Source organism: Ischnura elegans, chromosome X, assembly GCF_921293095.1.
Source record: "Ischnura elegans chromosome X, ioIscEleg1.1, whole genome shotgun sequence".
NCBI classification, from domain to species: Eukaryota; Metazoa; Arthropoda; class Insecta; order Odonata; family Coenagrionidae; genus Ischnura; species Ischnura elegans.
The window spans coordinates 22558306-22579407 of record NC_060259.1 but is presented as its reverse complement, the minus strand read 5'-3'; positions in this window follow the sequence as shown (position 1 = coordinate 22579407).

Genomic DNA, 21102 nt, shown 5'->3' with positions numbered 1-21102 from the left:
CGAAGAAGTTGCTTCGTAGAGAACGATAAATGCAGTAGAATTTAATTTTCGGAGCATTGTACCAAATAGCCATTTACTTAGAGAATGTCTGTCCCCAGTATGTGATATTCACAAGGCTTAATTGCATCACTCCTTTATAAAAAGCCAATATTCTATTTCTCTTGGTACTCAACAAACATAAATTCCGTATATTTCACATTTAAAAACGATACTCAAGCGCTTTTAATACAGTTACATGCTTTTGCACGGATGCGTGTTTTGCGAATCCAAAAACTTACTATTAGTGTGCAGTCCTGTACTTTACATATTTTTTTATCGATGATATTCGTGAGAATGAAATTTTCTTAGTGCCTTGCAAGTTCCGGTTTGTTTCGTGGGCTAACTCAGAAGAGGAGAGTAATATGGAATGGACGGAGATTGGAGTAGGGGCAGCAGGAGGAGACATTACTTGGAGGACTGGATAGCAGTTGGGTTAGAGGGAGAATCTACATAGTCCTCGGGCTAATGTTCGCCAGCAGGTGAAGGGGGGAAACGACCGGAGATTGTAGAAGGGCTCTCGGTGAGGAAAAGACCGAGAGCAAATAGTCGATCGAACGGGGTATTCCCCGTCCGAGCGAAAGCTTCTAATAGCCTCACACAAAAACATGCGCGCACCAAGGCCTTCTCTCTCTCGAGGGCCCGGCCCCACCACCGCCTATTTGCATAATTAGTCTATCATGTCTTCCTTTAACCAAGTGCCATCGAGAGGGGGATGGGCGAGCGGGGGCGGTGCTCGGGGCGGAGGAAGAAAGCGGCAAGGGGGCAGGGAGGTTGTCGCCGGACCCACTCCACCGAACGGAAGAGACTGCGGTGACTAACTTATAAAAGGCTGTATTTTTTGATAAGGGGATTTCCTCGCTCACCTCATTTATTCCCCGAAGCTGGAGAGGTAAGCCCACTCCCGCGAAGTCCCTGCTCGGAGCGGTAGCGTCGAGGAAGATGTGCCCACATCTTCCTTCGCTTCCTCCTTTCTTGTCGACTCATCCTCCTCTAACTAGTGTTAGCACGAGGTTTTCCTGCTACGACGCTGTGGCTATGTGTAATGCGACAACTAATTCTCTACTGCAGTCAGACCTTGAGTACTACTTATCACGCGTTGATTCATCTGACGGATGCAGGGTAAAAATATATAGGAATGCTAACTTTTTTATTAGGCAGTAATCTACGCCTAATTTACGTAATTATGGGGAGTTTCAAAAAAAAATCTTTTCATGTAAGAGAAGAAAAATATATTATGCCGTCACTGACTGCATCCATCGATACTAAAGGCAATAGGGCCAGGACGGGTGAAAGACTGAAATTTAATCCTTAATTCGCCATTTCCGTATAAATTGAATGATTTCAAGATATTCACAGCGATAAGGTAAACACAAAAAGTAACAATTAAGGCTGTCTGTATTTCTTATCAATAAAATTGTGGTAAAACCAAGATGATGTTGCTTTTTAGCCAAACTAATGTAGGTATCTATGTCATCAGTCAACAATTTTTTTTATGCGTTGGCGGGCAATGCCATTAGAGCTTATGTAAAAATTCGTATTATCGAATGCATTTTCAATAAATGTTAGCGGGGTAAGACTATATTTTTGTGGCCATCAGTCGGCGAGGTAGGGTTAGAAGATTATTTTTAAAATTTCGTGATAATGACATGTTCTTCTTTTCTTACTTCTACCTTTGCAACCTCATGGCATAACATTTTGTTTTTCAGTCGCAATTCTTATTGAAAGTTTATTCTCTTATCTTGAAATTTTTAGGGCAAATAGAGTATAACTATATCATTTACAACCGGTATATCAAATGTGGAAATTATACTGTAACAGGTACGTTATTTGAGGCAACATTTTCGTGATAAAGTTTAATATGATTTTTCATATGGTAGCATTGTACATTTTCCGAAAATTCCTTTATTCCTTATTAAGCAGATAATTTGTATGGAAGTCGAGAAAAAAAGTACGACTGGTCGTGTGGTAGTAATACATTCTCCCAAGTAAATGCCTATAGAATTGCTAAGAGAAATTTTCCTGTCATGTGTTTTTGATTGCAATATGCTAATTAATTTTGTGAATGATTGAATTCTGAAATATATCATCAGTACTGAGATTTCCGTCATGATTTATTTGAAACCAATGAAGAAATAGCTTACCAGTCACTATACAGAACCAGATATCAACAACCATTTATTAGGAAAAGCTAATTTTAAATAATGATTATACCTGGATTCTTATGCAAAAACACATTGTCTTATTCAAAATATTTCGAATTTTTCTCTTATTTATATTAGTATTCCAATGAAAACCCACAGTTCAGCATTGTCGTAATGAGGTATTTTTTAAAGGTCATGCTTGCCCGTGGCTTTTAGCTCACCCTTGTAGCATTGACGCTTCTGAAGTTTGCGGCTTTCATTTTTTTATTTGTGGCTTTTTTAATCAAGGGTGAACTCAGTCTCCTGAAATAGTTATAATAGTGAATGAACGTGTGACATGCTCTACTGTTGAAAAGACCTGTAAATTTATATTGCACATATTTTGGCCACATATTTCGGTTGCCCATTGGACGTGCAGGTCAAGTTTACGGGCCCAAGCGATGTACGCTTCCGCGATTGCAGTATTTTGTGGTTACATTTTTCCTTAAAACGTATTCATGAGCTAGGACATAGGCCTTACAGCCTTCATCAATGCATGCAATTAAAGCTGAAGGGAGAAGCATAACTATGCGTCATCATTATTTGCATCATTTTTAATACCCCACAGGAATGCATGTAATTCATTTGGGAATTAGGAACTGACCGCAAAGGATTCACTCGGACTCAAATATATGTACTAATACCTTTTTCTCCCATAAAAAAGCAGTCATGATGTAATAAAATTGTTACAAAACGTGTCACATACCTACGTTTGTAGGCTACAGTAATATTGTGTAAAGCCCGTGTAAAACTGAAATTAAGGTAAAAAAATATTTTTTTTATTTATAGTATCTATGCGAAAATTTTACTATGGCATTTCGCAAAACAAGTAAGTTAATTTTTTTGCATCGAAATGTTGGTTATTTTTTGTTCTTTATTTTCTCCAATGAAAGGTAATAGAAAACATATTTCACCGTGAGTTTAATCGACACGGAGAGAAAAAGTCATATTAGGAAAAGAGTGTATCCGATTTCACGAACTTTAGACTCCATGACTCTTCCGAGTAATTCAATAATGGTTTCTTTTGATGTTTCGAAACTTTTTACATGTGTTCCCGTTAACGAGGCTCTCAAAGAGGTGGAATAATTCCTAGATAATTCGGAAGCCGCCACCAAACTCTTAAGACTAGTGCAACTCTGCACCAGTCAATTTTTTTTCATTTGACCACAAATTATACCGCATGAATCAAGAATTGGCCATGGGCTGTTTGCTGTCACATCTTCTTGCTGATATATTCATGGACAGCTGGGAAAGAAACTTGTTAACTCTAAGGACGGTTTACTTAAGAGTGTTTTTAATTTGTATAAAAATGTTGATGATATAATTTGTTTGTTGACGGACAGCAAACGACAGCTTGACCAATTTTCATCCCTTATAAATGGTCTCCACCAGAAAATTACTCTATCCACAAAAGTTGGAGAACAGACTTTTTTTTAGATTTTACCATTTCCATTGAAAATAATAGACACAGGTTTCCCATTTACAGAAAACCCACCCATAACGATGCCGTAATACCCAAGAGTTCATGCCATCCCCACTCCCATAAACACACGTCCTTTCACGCCATGGTTCATCGCCTACTTAACATTCCCGTTCGTAAACCAATTTTAAACAGGAATTAAATACCATGCGGAAAATTGCTCATTACAATGGATACGAGCAATCTTTAATCACGCAGATTCTAAATAGGAAATTAAAACATATTGCTCACTCCAAGTCAAGTTCCTTGCTGCCCGACGAACCTATCACTCTAACAAAATGGTGTAAAATACCTTTTATCGGGCGTTTATCAAATTCTGTGACCCAAACTATCCCTAAAAATAAATATAAGGTTGTTTTTTATGATAACAACACCTTGGGGAGACTGTTAAATAATGATAAAGATGCTATTGAACCCAAATTAAAATCTGGCATTTATAAATTAAAGTGTAATAACTGTGATTCATGCTACATCGGCCAAACGGGACGAGACTTCGAGACAAGGATGAAGGAGCACAGGGCGTGTTGGAAGAACAAGGATGATACGTCAGCTTTCGCCCGGCACCTCTTGGAAATGGGGCACCGAAGTAGTTTCGACCCAAAAATACTCCATATTACCAGCAAAGGAAGGAGGATGGATGCCTTAGAAATTCGGGAGACAGCTGCAAATGGAAACCTGGTTAATGAAATGACCTTTCCCAACCCATCCCCCTTATCATCACCCTCCCAATTCCCCTACCTCCACATCCCACTTGACAAACTGTGTCCCCCCGTACTCCTCCGGGAATTAACAGTCCCAGATTGAAACCAAACTGTCCCCCCGCCCCTACATTAACAACCATAGTATACATAAACCTGCCCCCACTATATCTGTATTTGATAATGGTTTAATAGCCAAAACCCGTAATAAAATAGATATATTTATAAACTTGTGGAAGGAACAAAATGTGTTTCAATATTAACTTCCCTCGCTTGGAGTCAAAACTTATTATTGTCGGCAGGTAAGAACGTGCCGAAAACATCAAAATGTGCAATGGTGAAATAACTTACTTGACTTCTGAGGTAAAATGATTATGAAGGTGTGTGCCGAATTCGGCACACCTGACGTTAGAGGGATATCGGTTGAAATATCTCACGTACACGTCGCTGTATTGGACGCAATTCGCTCATTTTCATCGAATCCTATCTGTGTGGCGCAGATAACTTACTGGATCACACAATCAGCCAAAGGGATGAATCACATCCGGGTCTCTGCATGCTCAAACGAATTCCTCGGCTAATGCCCAGTGCATTTGGAAAAGATTGATCATGGGATTGCGTATGATCAAAGGGCACCCCCATTGTGCCACTCCGGCTGCTTGCGAATAGGTAAGTTTCACCGATCGAGCATCGGCCACGAGTAAACTCCACTTAGCATAGCCTGCTGCTGTATCTCACACACTGCGCACTCTCAAGGCTCTCTGCCCGCATGGATAATTTCCCCGAAAAGCGGTTACGTGCGTTCAATTTTGCGGTTCAGCTCCGTTTAGCTACCCTTATCCGCTTTCTGCCATGTTATCGCCAACTTCACGTGCTTTCTTTTTAATTGGGAGTTTCTCATACCAGCCGAGTGCGTTCACCACTCAATAAATCCTTTTGTTCAAACAGAGCTGAAAGAGAGAATGTTTAACCACCGCTTTTGCACTTAAAGGTGTTCTCTCATGCACGAGATCCAAAATAATCAGTAACCTATGCCCACCTGAATCTTACTGAGTAGGGCTTATTTAATTAGGACAAAATAAGTTTTATTTCCCAGTACCTGACAAAAAAGAACCGTGAAATATATGTAGTGCAGACAGGGTTTTGTTAAAAGAATATTAGGAAAGTGCGACGAAAAAGTGAGAGAAATTAGCTACTTCTTACTCATTAGGTCCCATTTAGAATATGCTGCCAGTGTTTCGGGCCATCACGAAAAACGCTTAATAACAAAGTTAGAATGCGTATTGCGAAGAGCTGCCAGGTACGTGAAAAGTCCTTACGAAAGCCGTGTTAGTTTAACTGACCTCAATCTCTGTTAGACCGTAGATTGAACCTTTTAGATAAATTCAAGAGCAGTGTCTTTTCTAACGAAGTTAGCCATATCCTACGAACGCCAACATACTACGTAAGATCAGATCATACAAATAAAATAAGATAGATATACTGTAGAACACACATATTGAGAATTTCTTCTTTCACAATCAATAAGAGATTAAAACGGCAGCGTTAGAACTCAAAATAGAATAGATAACTTGTAGTGTAGCCTACTTACTTATGTATACATTAATGCATATTTCTAAATTTTATTATTATTTCCAACAGCATGTGGTACTATAATTTGTTAGTATGCGTGACGTTTTTGGACCGCGTGGTGTGCATATGGGAACCCAATTGCATGCTGCATGCTGGTGATTGTTAACCCCCTGCCAAACACCCTAAAGGTGTATTATGTAGATGTAGATGTACTCATTGTAAGCTCGTAACAGCTCAAAATCACGGTTCACAAGTATGCTATTTATTAGTTGTCATGTATACACCAAGAAAATATTTCTGCCCACCAAATGAATGATTGAGGGATCAAAATAACCCCTTCCGCACTTAACGCTTTGTATCCCAATGATTTGAATAGATATCTTTAAGAGCGACACGGAGAACATCATCTTAGAACCCCAATATATTTACTGGTCCGAAAGAAGCGATTCATTGAGAGAAATATTTTGCCGAATGGATAGATATATGAATTCGATTTTTCCCCGCACCATAAAAAAATTTAACAAATGCTAGTAATGTTGTTTGACAATTTGCTTTTTATATGTAAATGGCTGATGTCTAACACCCCTTACCAAATGCTTTTTAGGCGGCGTGGGGTTAGCATGTAAATGTATATGTAGAACCCTGTACGAAAAAGTCATCCGTTTTTATTCCGTTCCCTTTCATGTATTTTACTTATATTATTTGTAATACTTCCCAGAAATCCTGTATTCAGTGTTGTTAAACTTACCCAATGAGATGAAATGACTTTTCTTAACTCAAAAAAATGTTAGGCTAAATGATATTCCAATATGTCATCCGAAGGCATCATGTCTTTTATTACTATCGTCTAGCAGGCATCCATCCTCCAGCAGGACTGCTGGCGAGAATAGGGTAGTTTCCTTCATCAAAGAAAACGAAAGGCATTGATTGCGATTCGTTACCCTTCATTAGTGTATTCACAATATACAAATTATTTGGTTTTAGTAATCCAATTTTAGACGAATGGCAATGGTTAATTTTAGCCGCATTTGAAAAAGGCCAGATTGGCGCCCATGCGATGCCACTCCACGTGACGTCACAGGGACCTAGTTTCTATACGAGTAGATAGGAGTTTTACATCGTCTGAGGTTACCAATGCATACAAGAGGCACAGAGTTCAGGGAAACATGTCTTAATAATCTACTATTAAAACTGCCTAAGGTTGGAAAGTTTCCTTCGTTTGATAAGGTATTAATAATCCATATTTAAGCCAAGCGCCACCAGCTAGCTGGGTACTCTACTACCTGCTAGTATCCTTCGTCGTATCAGCGCTCAAAGCGTCGCCCCAAGGTCACCTCACTTGCGGCAGCGGGAACCAGAACGACGTTACACGGGCTTATCCCAGCATTCATACTTAGCCGTCGCGTTTTCGCGCGCTTGAAAATTTTCACTATTCATTTAATCGCGAAAAATAGATATCGTCATTTAAAAATCTAAAAGCATGAAATACATACTCCAGGAGTAATAATCTTTCGATTTAGGCAATAAAAATAATAGGAAACCACCCTATTTATTGCACAAAAGAACACTCTGACGCAACCAGGATATCCTTAGAGCTACGCAGTGTTCGCAAAATCCTTGCTCCGGACATGGTTTGAATTTCATCACCGTCGCGTCATTTGCAAGAGATTAAAAAATAGATCTCGCAGTATTTGACTGACTCGTTATCTTTATGCCCTCGGTGAGGAACTTTTTGATCCATTGAGCCTTTGGTCACGGTGCAAGCGGTTCTCTATAGATTCGCGGAAGTCAAATGGGGAGATGTATGAACAAAAGGGGCCGGTAGGACATCCCCTGTGAGCAGGTGCTTTTAGTGGGAGGGGTGGGGGTGAGTAACAGCCGCTGTGAAGAGGGAAGGATTTAGTTCACTTTTGGGAGTGTGTGTTCTGCTGTGGGCGTCACGTGTGATCGTTTGCGAATTTTTTTTCTCATTTGAGGCGCAATGTGCCGTGTAATCCCTTGGTTAATATTTCTTACCCTATTGACCGTGGAATAATACATTATTTGTGAATTATATCTTGGTTATTTGTGTACTCAAGTACTTTAAATGACAGTGAAAAAGGCTTCTCATCCCAAGTGGCTTGGATTGCTGGCAGGGTGGCACTATTTTGGATGCTACATGTTATACATATAACTTCTTGATCTTCCTCCTAACGCTAATTTTTGATGATATGATAATAGGTTTTATGAGGTGTAACCTTGGATAAGTGATTGTGATCTGTGTGATCGTTTCCTTTGGTCGTGAGTAAAATTCTAGTCGATTTAAACATTTTCGTGCCTTCACTTCGTTACCATTGCATTGAATTCTTATTACTTACACTGGGGTAAACTTTCTGGCGGTACTCCTAAGAATTCTTCATTGCAGTGTTTCAATTGCGGCGGTGTAACATATCTAGTATACTTCCGAATGAACTTAGTGGACGATTCTTGGTTACGAACCATCCGAGGCGTTCAATGCCCAAACATTTTAGTCCATGTTGAATGGCCTTTATGGACTAAGGTGTTTCATTTTTCGCAGATTTCGTGGACGACGTATTGTATTTAATTATTAATTTCCATTTTCTTTGATATAAATTAAAAAAAGCGGGTGATGAGTATTTCTAAGTGAATGTCTTTACTTATTTGATTATAAGATCCTAAGAAAAATAATTATGGATATCGTAAGGGAAGCTAAATAGAGTTCAACACTTACGGAATGTTTTAGGAGTAGCTTTGTATTGGTAAGTTTAACACAATGGATAGAAAAATAGAGCGAAGTTTTACCGGTTTCCTCAGTATCTCTTAAAGCTTATAGCCTTGCTGGGTAAACTATTTTGAGACTGGAATAGTCTATTTTCTTAAAGCCGGTTGTCGAGGGTGAAAGGGTGGCGTAAGGGGCTATAATTTACGGTTTTCAATGCTAAAATTGAAACTTGTCATTTGATTAGGATGAATTTGACTGCCTTCAGCCATTTAATGCAGTGTCTTCTCTTCCTAAGAGCCGGAGGTATACTCCACAACGAGTGAAATTATTTATTGCATACTCCACGAGGAGTGAAATTATTTATTGCGGCTCGGAATTCATTTCTTCGTTGCGACGATATGTTGGCCATTTTACGTGTAACTTACTTTGCCAGCCGTTCCTTTCTCATACCCCAACAATAGACTTAATGTATTCGGCAAATTTGAATGGAAAAGTAAGTCTTCGTTTTGATTGTACCCATTACATTGTATATTTAACCTTATATTGCAATCGTATATTATAAATCCTTGTATTCCTCTAGGTATTTCTAAATGCCGTATTCATTGATAATTCACAGGCCAACAGTGGCTTTGGTGCCGAAGCTTTTAAAGCTAATTTCAAGTATAATTGGGGTGCTGAATCTAAATATGATATTAGTTTTTTCCTATCAGCTCTAGTTTTCAAGATACAGATATGTTGTTACTTACGTAAAAAATGTTCAATATGATGATATGGGATAATTACATAAATGTTAAAACCAACAAAATATAAAGACTTGATTTATTTATAGGAATGTTAAATCACCTACAATTACAATAGTTTTACAATACAATTGAATACAAATAGTAACATTTTTTACTGAAATAAAACACTTTAAAGAAAAAAAGACATAAAAACGTCACTCTACACTTCGGAAGCTTCTTTTGTGCAATTTTCTTGCGTGCACTTTTTTAAAACAGTCTCGTTTTAAGCACCAGTAGTAATCTGCCATCATATGGTTATCCCATCTTCCTTGGTAGCGATCTTCCATTGTTTTGATTTCCTGGTGAAATCTTTCACCTTGTTTTTCACTTGTGTAGCCTAAATTTTCAGGAAAACAGTCTAAGTGACTGTGTAGGTAGTGAATTTTTATGCTCATATTACATCCAAGTGATTTAAAGTTAGTGAGCATATTGTTTACCAGCTGGAGATAAATCTCTCGTTTGTGATTTCCCAGAAAATTGCTAATTACAAATGAAAGCCAACTGTTTTTTTTCAATCTCATTCATTGACTTGACAAAAGCAGGATCCTTTCTGTCTGGAAGTTGTCTGATATGTGGGCCATCAAAAATACCAGCTTTAAGTTTTTCTATTCTTGTCTGCGGCATTTTTATTGTTATGTAGCCGAAGAATGGTCCATCCTTGTCAAGAGCCTTTACAAATTGCTTCATTAGGCCTAGTTTAACATGAAGGGGCGGTAAGGTGATTTTCTCCCGTTCAACTAAAGACTCAGCAATAATGTTTTTACCCAAAAATTAAGTTTTCTCTCTTTGACCACTCCTTCTTAATCCAGTGGTTTGTCTGTCCCTGCTAGCACAGAGGCACAAGAAACAAGGATATTTTGTGTTGCTAAATTGCGCCCCAAGAAGAAAGTTCACCATTTTTAAATCTGCACAAATCACCTAGCGATGTCCCTGGCATTTTATCTCCTGTAAGACCAATACTATTGTATCATATTCTTCTTTCATTTCAGTTGAATGAGCGATTGGTATTGAGCCAAACTTGTTAACATTGTGAAGAACACATTTTAAACTACGTTTGGAGCTATCAATAAACAAACGCCAATCACTAGCTTCATATTGCGGAAGTCTCATTCCTTTCAGAAGACCTCTAACGTCTAAACAAAATGTAAGATTGTCATCTTGAGTAGAGAGGGGTAGCAGATCCTTTTCCCTTGTGCGATAAAAATTAATTTTTGTACCTTGTTCCATTAAATTCTTTTCATGCATCTTTGATGCTAGTAGTTCAGATGCTTCCTTCGATAAGTTCAATTCTTTAACAAGGTCACTTAGTTCATCTTCATTAAATAGTTGAGGATTTGTTGATACTGCTTCGTAGTAACTATCACTATCGTCAATAGAATCAGGAATGTGTTCACTTTGCTCATATTCATCCTCACATACATCTGGTAATGTCTGAAATATTAGGATTGGGATTTCTTCTGAATGGGGAACTGGGCCTCTAGCTGAAGGCAAATCTGGATATTTCCACTTGTGGCGATTGTTTCGATTAATTCCCGAAACATTTACCATGCAAAAATAACAGTCATTTATATGGTTTGTAGGTTCTCTACAAACCATTGTCACACCTAACTTTAAACTTTTCCGTTTTCCTGTAGTCCACTACCGCTGATGTTCTGTACATGTTTTACATACAACATGCGGTTGCCACTTTTTACCTTGCTCACCAAGCTGAACACCAAAATATTCCAGGTATGCACGTTTAACAAAGTCTGTAATGTTTTACCTATTTTATTTTGAAGTATATTCCCCACAAATGTAACAAAACACATCACAATGATTTACACAGCTTCTTCGAATTGAGCTCATTTTTAGAGGCTGCTATACAAAAACTTTGAGAATTTGACCATTTGTTTTCGGAAATCCCCTAACTCATTACTTACTCCCACCTCTCCATTTTCAAAAACACGCTCTGTTTTTACTCTATCCCCCCTTTTTTACTCTTTCCCACTTTTCTGTGATTCTTCCCACGTGTCGTTATTCTACAGTTATGACTAGGGTCCTTTTCCACCGTGGGTTTCCCACTTCCCTTAGTTGTATCTTTTCCCTCTGTCTCCACTCTGCACGCCTGTCTCCCCCTTCTTCAAATACGCCAAATCCTCCCCAACCCCTTTCTCAAAGGTATAAAGGTGATTTTCAAAGTAAATACTGCAGAGTGGTTATGAATTAGTTTATTTATAGATTGCTTTAAATTTGAAAAATATTTTCTGAAATATATCAAATATTTAAAAGAATCTAATCATAAAATGCACCGTATTTAAAAAAGTAGAGCTGTTACATAAAAACGGATATCATATTTGGATTCAGCACTACACATATTGTTAATATCAGCTCAAAAACTCCCGGCACCAAAAAAAAAATTTTTTTTTGTTGGCCTGTGTAATTGATCTATTCTTTTGCTAAAAATACGTATTTCTATGTAACTTGAGAACTCTTGAATCACACAGTAACGACTTATAATAAAATGAAGGACTACGGATCTGATTCTAAAAAATTATGCATTTAGGGAATGAACGCGCATCATTGTTGTTTACCTGCTTAAGCTTCAACTTTAACAGTCGTTTTCGAGGTGTTGACTACAGTCGGTAATGTTGAATAATGCTTTTATGAATCTAAAATACAACATCACTATTTGGCGATGACTATATAATCCCTGACGGTATTGTATAAGAAACCGCCCTCTTGTCTTCATGAGCTCGAATTACCTACCTTCTTCAATCATTTCAAAGTATTTATTCTAACTAATGATATGCAAAGAATCCGTAAGAATTTATGTACTTGGGCCTAGAAAATGTGTTATAACTGATAGACTAACGGTATATTCAATACGCTGGTCATCATTACTATTGTTAGAATGGTGATTTTTTAAGTTTGTATGTGTGTATGGAGCAATTTATCTTTACTTCTCAATATGACGATTTTATCTTTAGAATGTTTTTGATGTTTTTTTTTACCAAGTGAATTTCAACTTTTATTCTCATTCGAAAAGCTTTGACTTTCTTGCTAATCTATTATCTATTGTTAGTAACTTTTATGTCTAAATTTGAGAATATTTTTTTGGCTTTTGAAATATCAAACTTGGTATGCAATCATGCGACTTGTGAGTATATGGGAGTGTGTGATGATGGACTCCTTTACATAACTGGTCGTATACAGTCACTTTCAGAAGTCAGTCCTAAAACCTCACGTAGCCGACTCTGATAAGTTCCGAGGTCAACCTTGACGCATTACTTACGCTTTCAATGTCAGTTGAGAGTCGATTCGCCTAAATCAGGTTAAGCATGTGGTGCAACATGAAAATTATACCCTCGCCAAGCGGACCAAGCACAATTTCAGAAATAAAGAGCTCTAGTTAACCCCTTCTCTCTGCTAACACATTACAACATGGATTAATCCGAGTTGCTTTTTTTTCGAAAAAGGAGAGAAATTTTCATACGAGTTGCATGTAGCGCGAAGATGTGAGCGAAATAATTATTAATGTTTGGAAGGAGACATTGATAAATATTTCAACAATTCAGTGCACGAAATATTTATTATTATCGGCCAAAAACTAGCAGTAAGACAATTATCCTTTGAGAAAAGTGAGAGAAGATACCTATTACATGATATTTTTAATTGCAGGTTTAGATTACTTTTACATTCAGGATAAAGTCATTTACTATTCCCCTGAAGACTGTAATGAGATATTTTTGGGCATTGAGGAAAGTAACCGTTTTTTAGATAAAAAAATGTCTCAGTGTCCCTCTATTTTAATAAAACAAAAGATTTTCCAAAAACTGAAAATGCTTGGGCATGACTAATGAGAAGGGATTAGCACGAATAACCGATGTCCATAATAATTAGATATCGATTTTCCGATCTTGGAGAACTTCATCGTCGGTTGACATTTTATCCTACACTTAACGCTGACAGCTGAAGTAAACTGATTGATTAATGGAAAAAAATCTACACTCTGAATAGCCATTGATTATTTATTATGAACCGTATTACCTTATGCTCATGGCGGAAGTTTACTAAAAGAGTCCATATTTCGGTTCATGCAAGACAAGGGTATATAACATTAACAATTTCTACCATTTTTATCTTCATCTTTTTTCCTGAACATATTCTTTGTTCATTTACTCCATTGGAATGCATTTTTGTTAATATAATTTGTTTATTGAACCAGAAAGCCTAGTTAAGCAAACTGGGGTTGGAAGGGGGTACTAAGTTTAAAATTAATTTTAAAATATAGAAATCAACTTAGAAGGTGACAAAATTGCATATAAATAAATTGAACTATTTTATGCATCGTTTCAAAATAGTATTGGAAGCATTTAACAATATACTTCTATAATACTATAAATCTAATTTAAATATAAAAAAGTCAAATACCCATTTCTGCCCCAAGTATGGAGTGCAGGGCGTGGTAGTGTTAACAGTATTTTAATTTTGAATATCGTAATTTGGGGTCTTATATATCTTTCTTAGGGCAATAAACAATTTAAAGTCAATTTTGACGAATGAAATAATTTGATTCTTATTGACAAAATTGGCACACTGATAGTTAAATCATTCTCGCTATCAATTCCTGTTCAGGAGTTGAGGGCTTATTTTTTACTAAAGGTACAAGCAATCCAACTCTGCGTTGACCTTGGGTATAATTGGCTACAATGTAATCATTAACATTCGAAACACTCATCAGAATCACTGTCGTAAGTTTCGGGTTTTCTATTTAGTTCCTTGGTTTATTCACTTATCTGCTGACACTTTCCCTTTCGCTTTACTGTCTTCTTTTTGTCTTCTTTCTTAAAAAGCCTCCTCCGTGATCTCCTCATGGTCTCCCTCACCGTGATAGAGACACGACCATTCCATTCAAGGAGCAGAAATGCAAAAGAAAAGTTGGTGGTCCGGAAAAATTGTTCAATTTGCACGTACAGTAAGTGCCGCAAAATATAATGCTTGTTTTTCGAAATAAATAAAAAAATGTATTAACCCACATTCTACGTATTTTGCTGCACTGCAGCATCCATTCAATTTAAGCTGAGCGTTTGTTGCAGTGAAAAACTCGTAAGTTGAGAGTTTGCAATTTTGTTGATTTTTTTGTCTTGATTAAATTTCAATGTTCATTTAACATTTTATAAAATTTACAACGAAATATTTATGCTGCTTGGTATTTTTCTTTCGTTTTTCAAAGATGTGCGTATGTAAGCATAAAATAAGAGTTATTTACACTTATCAGAGAAGAAACAAAAAATAAAATCCATTTTAATGTTCTTTTAATTTTAAATCATAGTATATTATGCTTCTAAATCGCCTATCAATTAATAACCAAACCTTTCTGAGCATTTTTCATAAAATTGAATTATTTTACTCTCAGATCTGACTGACCCCTGATAGGTGGTTGTGAGACAAAATTATGCTACGTGGTTAAGGGTTGAGAATCCGTACATCCAGTCTGTACTTGCTATTTCATTTTTAAATCTATTAGGCCTTTTGTTTAAGCTAGCTGATACGCTAAGATACAAAATCCTTTATTGTAAGACCAAATAATTGCGCCTCCGTAGCTTTTAAGTATTTCACGAGGTCAAATGTCTGCTCTTGGGTAAAAGTAGCTTTAAATTTACCCGCAGTTTTTTCAATCCTACACTCAGGACTCCCCTTCTTTTTCTCAACGTATCGTTAAGAGTAGTTTGGGGAACGACAGAATGTCTAGAAGCCTTCAGACAATCTCATCTTCCGGAAATAGCAGCATTTTTCATCCCCTAAGTAGGCTAGGATTGTCTCTATGTCTTTCTCTTATACACTCGAACCATCTAAAAATAAATGAAAAAAGTATTGGAACTAATTTTAACGACCGTTCATATCAAAATAGCATGGGGTTGAATGGGGTACCTTTGCCCCAGCGACACCCTTTATTTCTGGGTATTTGAAAAATGTGAAAAATTCAAGCAAAGAAATGGCAAGACCACGAAAATAAAACTTGATGCATGTAAAATGTACAAATAGAATCGATTAATATATTTGTAATTTAAAAAAAAGTGTGTTGACGTTACCTTGATTACAAAATCAACGAAAGTTGCAATCTAGGAGCGAATAACTGCATGGCAAAAACTTCACTCCTCAAACTAAAGGAAATTAAACAAACATGGCTACCGTCGCTATGCAATACCAATCTGGACTACATACAGTTATTTCCGCTGGCGCAGCAGCATTTTCGCTCTTAAGAACCGCTTACCCCGTTCCGCCCCGCCATCCAGATCTGCCCCTGGTTCCCTTACATAAGTGTACACAATGGAAGGGAAACTGCCAAAAAATTCTACGTAATTAAATGTGTCTACATAATACTTTTCTATCACTGCTGGTGCCACAGCTTGAGTAACCCATTATCATGCAAATGCGTTTATTATTTCAAATTAATTTCGGTTTTGGCGAGGGCAAATCGTGGAAAGGGGAATCTATTCAGCTAAGTCGGGAACTAGCCTTGTATTTAAGTGTCTTACGAATCATCTCGCCTGCTCCCCTCCCGTATGGAATTTCGCACTTCATCACGTGGAAAGGCCTATTCATAGTAAGATCTTATGATTATATATTTGAACCCGTCTTTATTTTTCCCCCGCCTCCACTTACCTTTACCTGTTATCTTTCCTCCGCAACTGGCATATGCTTCGTTCCTTATCCTCATCGTCAATCTCACGTCATCTATATCTCCATACTCGCTATGCTCGCTGGGGGGGCTCTGCCCCCCCTAGGCCCCCCCGAAAAAGGCCTACGGCCTGTTATGCTCACTGTGGGAGGTCTTACACTTTTTGTTTGCTACTTGTTACTTAAGGATCGTTTACTTTAAAGCTGGCTAGCTTAGGTATAAGCGATATTTCCACTTTCACGTAAAACGAGCGCATGGTACGTAGGCTACAACATGAATGTAAATATTTATAAAGAGAAAAGTTTTTCTGAGGGGCTAAAAAAGTAAAATAAATTTCTACGAGTTTCTTTAACTTATTCAATTCAAATACAAAAAACGTTGAGACCATGTTCCACTGCAACACCCAATGCATACGTAATATCATAGCATAACGACTTTACGAATTACAATGAAAAACACGTTTATTAATTATTTTCCACAAAACTCAACCAAATTCTTATATCATATACGAATAAGATGTAACAGCTGTTCCCCGCTTCGTAAGCGAATTACGTAGGGACTGAATATCAATATCTAGAAACAAATGCGCCTTAGCATGAATTGGGGCTAGTATGACGAATTTTATCGAAATATTATTGATCCTGATCGCGAATGATTTCACTTCAGAAATACCTCTATTTAAAGTTTTAATGAATCGGGATACACAAATATCTCAGCTTTAATATCCAACGCAATGCGCAATAAATCTGGTGAGTAACGGATCACAGCCTTTGGTGTACAAGACATTGTGAATGTCAAGATTTCGATAATTTTCACAGTTGAATAACTTAGTCACTCAAGGAAACGTGATTTTCGCAAGACAAATAATTGAATAAGAAATACCTTTATTTGCACTTATCTTCCATATTGTATTATTCACTGCCTATTCACTCCTGCAGCTCACGGATAACATTGTACATTAAAAAGGAAATTAACGGAAAAAAGAACGTGAACAAAAATAAAAAGTTATCACCATCAAAAAACACGATAATAAAATCATTTTTACCAACCTATATTATGTAAGACTTGTTTAAAAGTCTTTCTACTACAATCGTGTATCGCCAACAAGATACGAACTATAGTCAACAGCACGAATCATATTTCAAATATGGCATTTAGAGCACTTGTTTACTTTGAAATTAATAACCACCACACTCTCGATGTAATATACCAAAAACAACAACTAATTTCTTACCTTACATTTTTCCGCTTTTGATTTGAATGCGCTTTGATTTAAACAGATATTTGTTCTTGCGGAAAGAAGACGCAAAGAAATAGACACTTCAATTATTACTTTCTTAATTTCCTACCTTATATTTATCAGTTTTTCGTTTCATTTCCTTTATCTTCTTTGCATAAACAAACATGTTGCTATGATTGTTCGTTTGTATGGCTGCCGCGCCGCCATTGGAATTTGGTGGCCATTTTTTGAACTAATCCCCATACACTCAATTTTAATTGAATAGACGGATAAATAATTGTAAATTTAGTGTTTTCATAATTTTTCCTGGGGTTTCAGACAATTTTAGAGGGGGTCTTCATTAGACTTTTTGCCGTATCTCGTCTCGTTCACCCCAAACATTTGTATACGTGAATGAATGAATGAATGAATGAATGAATGAGTGGTCGTTAGGGGACTTTATAGAATATAGATTCTCATCTATGCCCACATCTTCAATGACTTGATTATTTTCTTATCCTTCTTCCTCGGTATCCAAATTTGCGCACCTTACAGTGCTACGCTCCAAATCAGTGTGTTCATTAGGTAAGAAATATTATTTCCACTGCTTACGTGGATCAGTCATCAGTCCCGCAAGATATATATTTATAAAAAGACTATCGATATATGGGCATTTTTGGTGTTTCTGGCTAGTGAGCAGTATTTGCTTGCTCATAAGACTGTAACAGGGCATTCATATGGTGATTGATGAATGACAATAATTTTATAACAAGACAATTTATAGTATTGGTGGTAGGAGTCATGACGATGAGACAAGTGGAACAGTATCTGCTTGGGATGGCAATTATGTCTAGCAAGTACTTAGGAATAATGAATTAGCTCTCAGTGCCTCTTTTTGACTATATTACAATAATTTTAAAACAGGACAATTTATAGTATTGGTGGTTGGGAGTCATGTTTTAAAGACATTATATAAACTACTATTATGCAGGTAATAAAGGAATACTCTTTCAAAGTAAAATAAGAATTTTGTTCCTTCCGAACTTGTGTGTTGCGACGCCGATACGTCTTGGTGTTTATGAAGACATGGCAGTGTAATTTTCAGTATGAGAATCCCCTAACTGGGAACTAATACAATGCACTGTGGCCTTGTCTCGGGAGTCAAAGAGAATTACTAGGATTTAAGGATAGTGAAGAGTGCTGCGGCAAGGTTTTATAGGGGATATCCATAGCAAGTAAAACTGGCCCTGACAAGATGCAGAGTGCATAGGAAACATTTGAGGCTCCATCTGAGCGGAATACGTAGTTCCTCAGGATGACCATGGGGACAGACTTTGGAGAGTGACGGTAAAACAATACTTAGTGTAACTTTTACAAAATGTTTCCTATATTTTGACAGACAGAAATATCTCAAAGTTTTGCTTGAATCCAGTTCTATTTGTGCTTTCAATATTGTTGTCATATTTACGCTTTTTTCTACGAAAACGTACCACAGACGTACTTCCATGTCAAAAGCTAATTAATTAGGTCCCAAAGATGTGATTTCACAAATTTTTGAACATATGTATAGATAATAATCCTGATCGAGGAAGGTGACACGGTGGAATTCCCGAGTTTCCCGAGAGAATTCCCTTCCACGATTCTGTACGCCAGGAAAGCCTGCGATCATTCTCCAATAATCCTGATGTCTCGTGGTGGTAGTCCTAACAGAACTTAATGTGTTTTTATCTACCGCTAACATAGCGTCGTTGCAAATACTTACAGAAATAAATACACTTGTTTGATTGTTGATTTAATTCACCTGCTTAACAATACAAGACTGAAAAATGTGAAATATATAGAGCCACAAATATCGTAGAAACACTCTGAATTTACACCTGACATGGATCAAATATTGAATGACATAAATATAAATAATCATCAAAACAAGTATCCAATCAAATATCATTCATTTTAGTGGCCACTTTACTCTGGTATATTGACCAAGTCCATGTGTTAGCCCGATCACTATTATTGGTTGTGAACGAGGGAAATATTTCAACTGAAAATATAATTTTGGGCGTGGGTGATGCACTTCGTACCTTGAAAAACTTAACTACATTTCCTAACTATTTTTAGCGCATTCTCTTGTCTTAAATTTTGTGATTCAAATTATGCTATTAATCTTTTCAATCATAGCTGACCTTTTGGGCATGCATTTAAAAGTTCGTTGATTGCTGAACTAGGGAACCAAGGGATGATATCAACCGCAGTATAGACTAGTGTTTCTGGAGTGTACGCCAATAAGGGAGGGATTTCCGATGGAGTGGGATCGCTGTCGTCGGGGATATGTTCAACTGGGCGACTTGGGTTAGGGAGTTAGCGACCTCCTCCGTCATGCATATCAAAACCACTCTTACGTGCAATCGACACCGAAAGTGCACATGGGTATTGCAGGGCTATTTAAGACAGGGGAGGGGAGCAGCGGACGGTCCTCGTTTAATGCCCACGACTGAGGGAAGCGTGGGAGTCATGCCTTGGGAGGAGTGTTTATTCGCCCACCATCGGGTATTTGACGAATAGTCGTAGGAATTTCTTGCCGTGGCTTAGTAGAATCATGAATATAATAACACAGGATCCTCAGGCTGCCTCTAAATGTGTTGCCACCCACTGCGCATTTAAATAGGTTTACAAATATTGACACTCGTGTCGCTGACGGACAAATTGATCCGATTCTCACGAATAAATAAGGTAGAATTAGGGGTTTAACTGAAATTCAAACACATTTTGACGTAATATAATCAAATCCCTTACTTTTCAATGCTATTCTAATGGAAAAGATTATGCTGCAAAATATTGTGAAAGTGGATCGCAATGCACTCATTGCCCCGCTGCGGACATTATTGAAAATCGATTAAATGCGACCGAAGTGGTCACCACTAGCGTAGCTGACGGGTAGAGAGATGCGAATTCCACGGAAAAATCATCTACACCTAAGAAACCTTGCCGAAATTTATATTCATGATGATATAATCGCTCAAATTAATATATTTTCAGTCATATTCCTAACGATTTCAAGCATTATTTTGTAAATATTGAGAATTAATGGACAGCTCAGTAGTCATAGCCGCCCTATGGATATTTTTATATCTATTTACTCTCGAGTGGGCGCGCTGGTGTATTAAGTAAGCCAATCTTCGAAAACAAAGGATTTCAACATCGTACATACATTCTGGTCTAGAATGACCTCGTGTATTCTTGCAGTGTAATTTGACGGTCTATAGTGCGAGTTTACAAAGCTCGAAGTATTGTTGCTAATTTACTTTTAGATCGTCAAGAGGAACCGACACCAGTGGCATACAAATTACGCTGCGCGACCGGCCGTGTATCTGGTGCTTTGCTTTTCTTGAATGGCCTCTTCTGTTCTTACAACGTCATTTTAATTATCTACAGCGTGAGTTTTTAAAGCGCAATATTGTAGCAATGTTTTTTAGACCGGCAAGAGGAACTTGAAAGCCATGGCGTATAAATTACGCCGCGCGACCGGCCGTGTGCCACCTGTGTACCTTTATATCGGTATCACCTATAAGTGTACAAGCTTGAACTAATTTCTACAAATAAAGATCATTTTAACATAAATCGAGTTTTATCATATAAATGCATGCATCGTGGACAAAGTATGCCACGCGTCTGGTTGTATAAAAATATCATCCGCGCCCGCTCGAAGGTTAAAATGTGCCCTAAGTGGCCGAATGCATCAAACTCCTTCG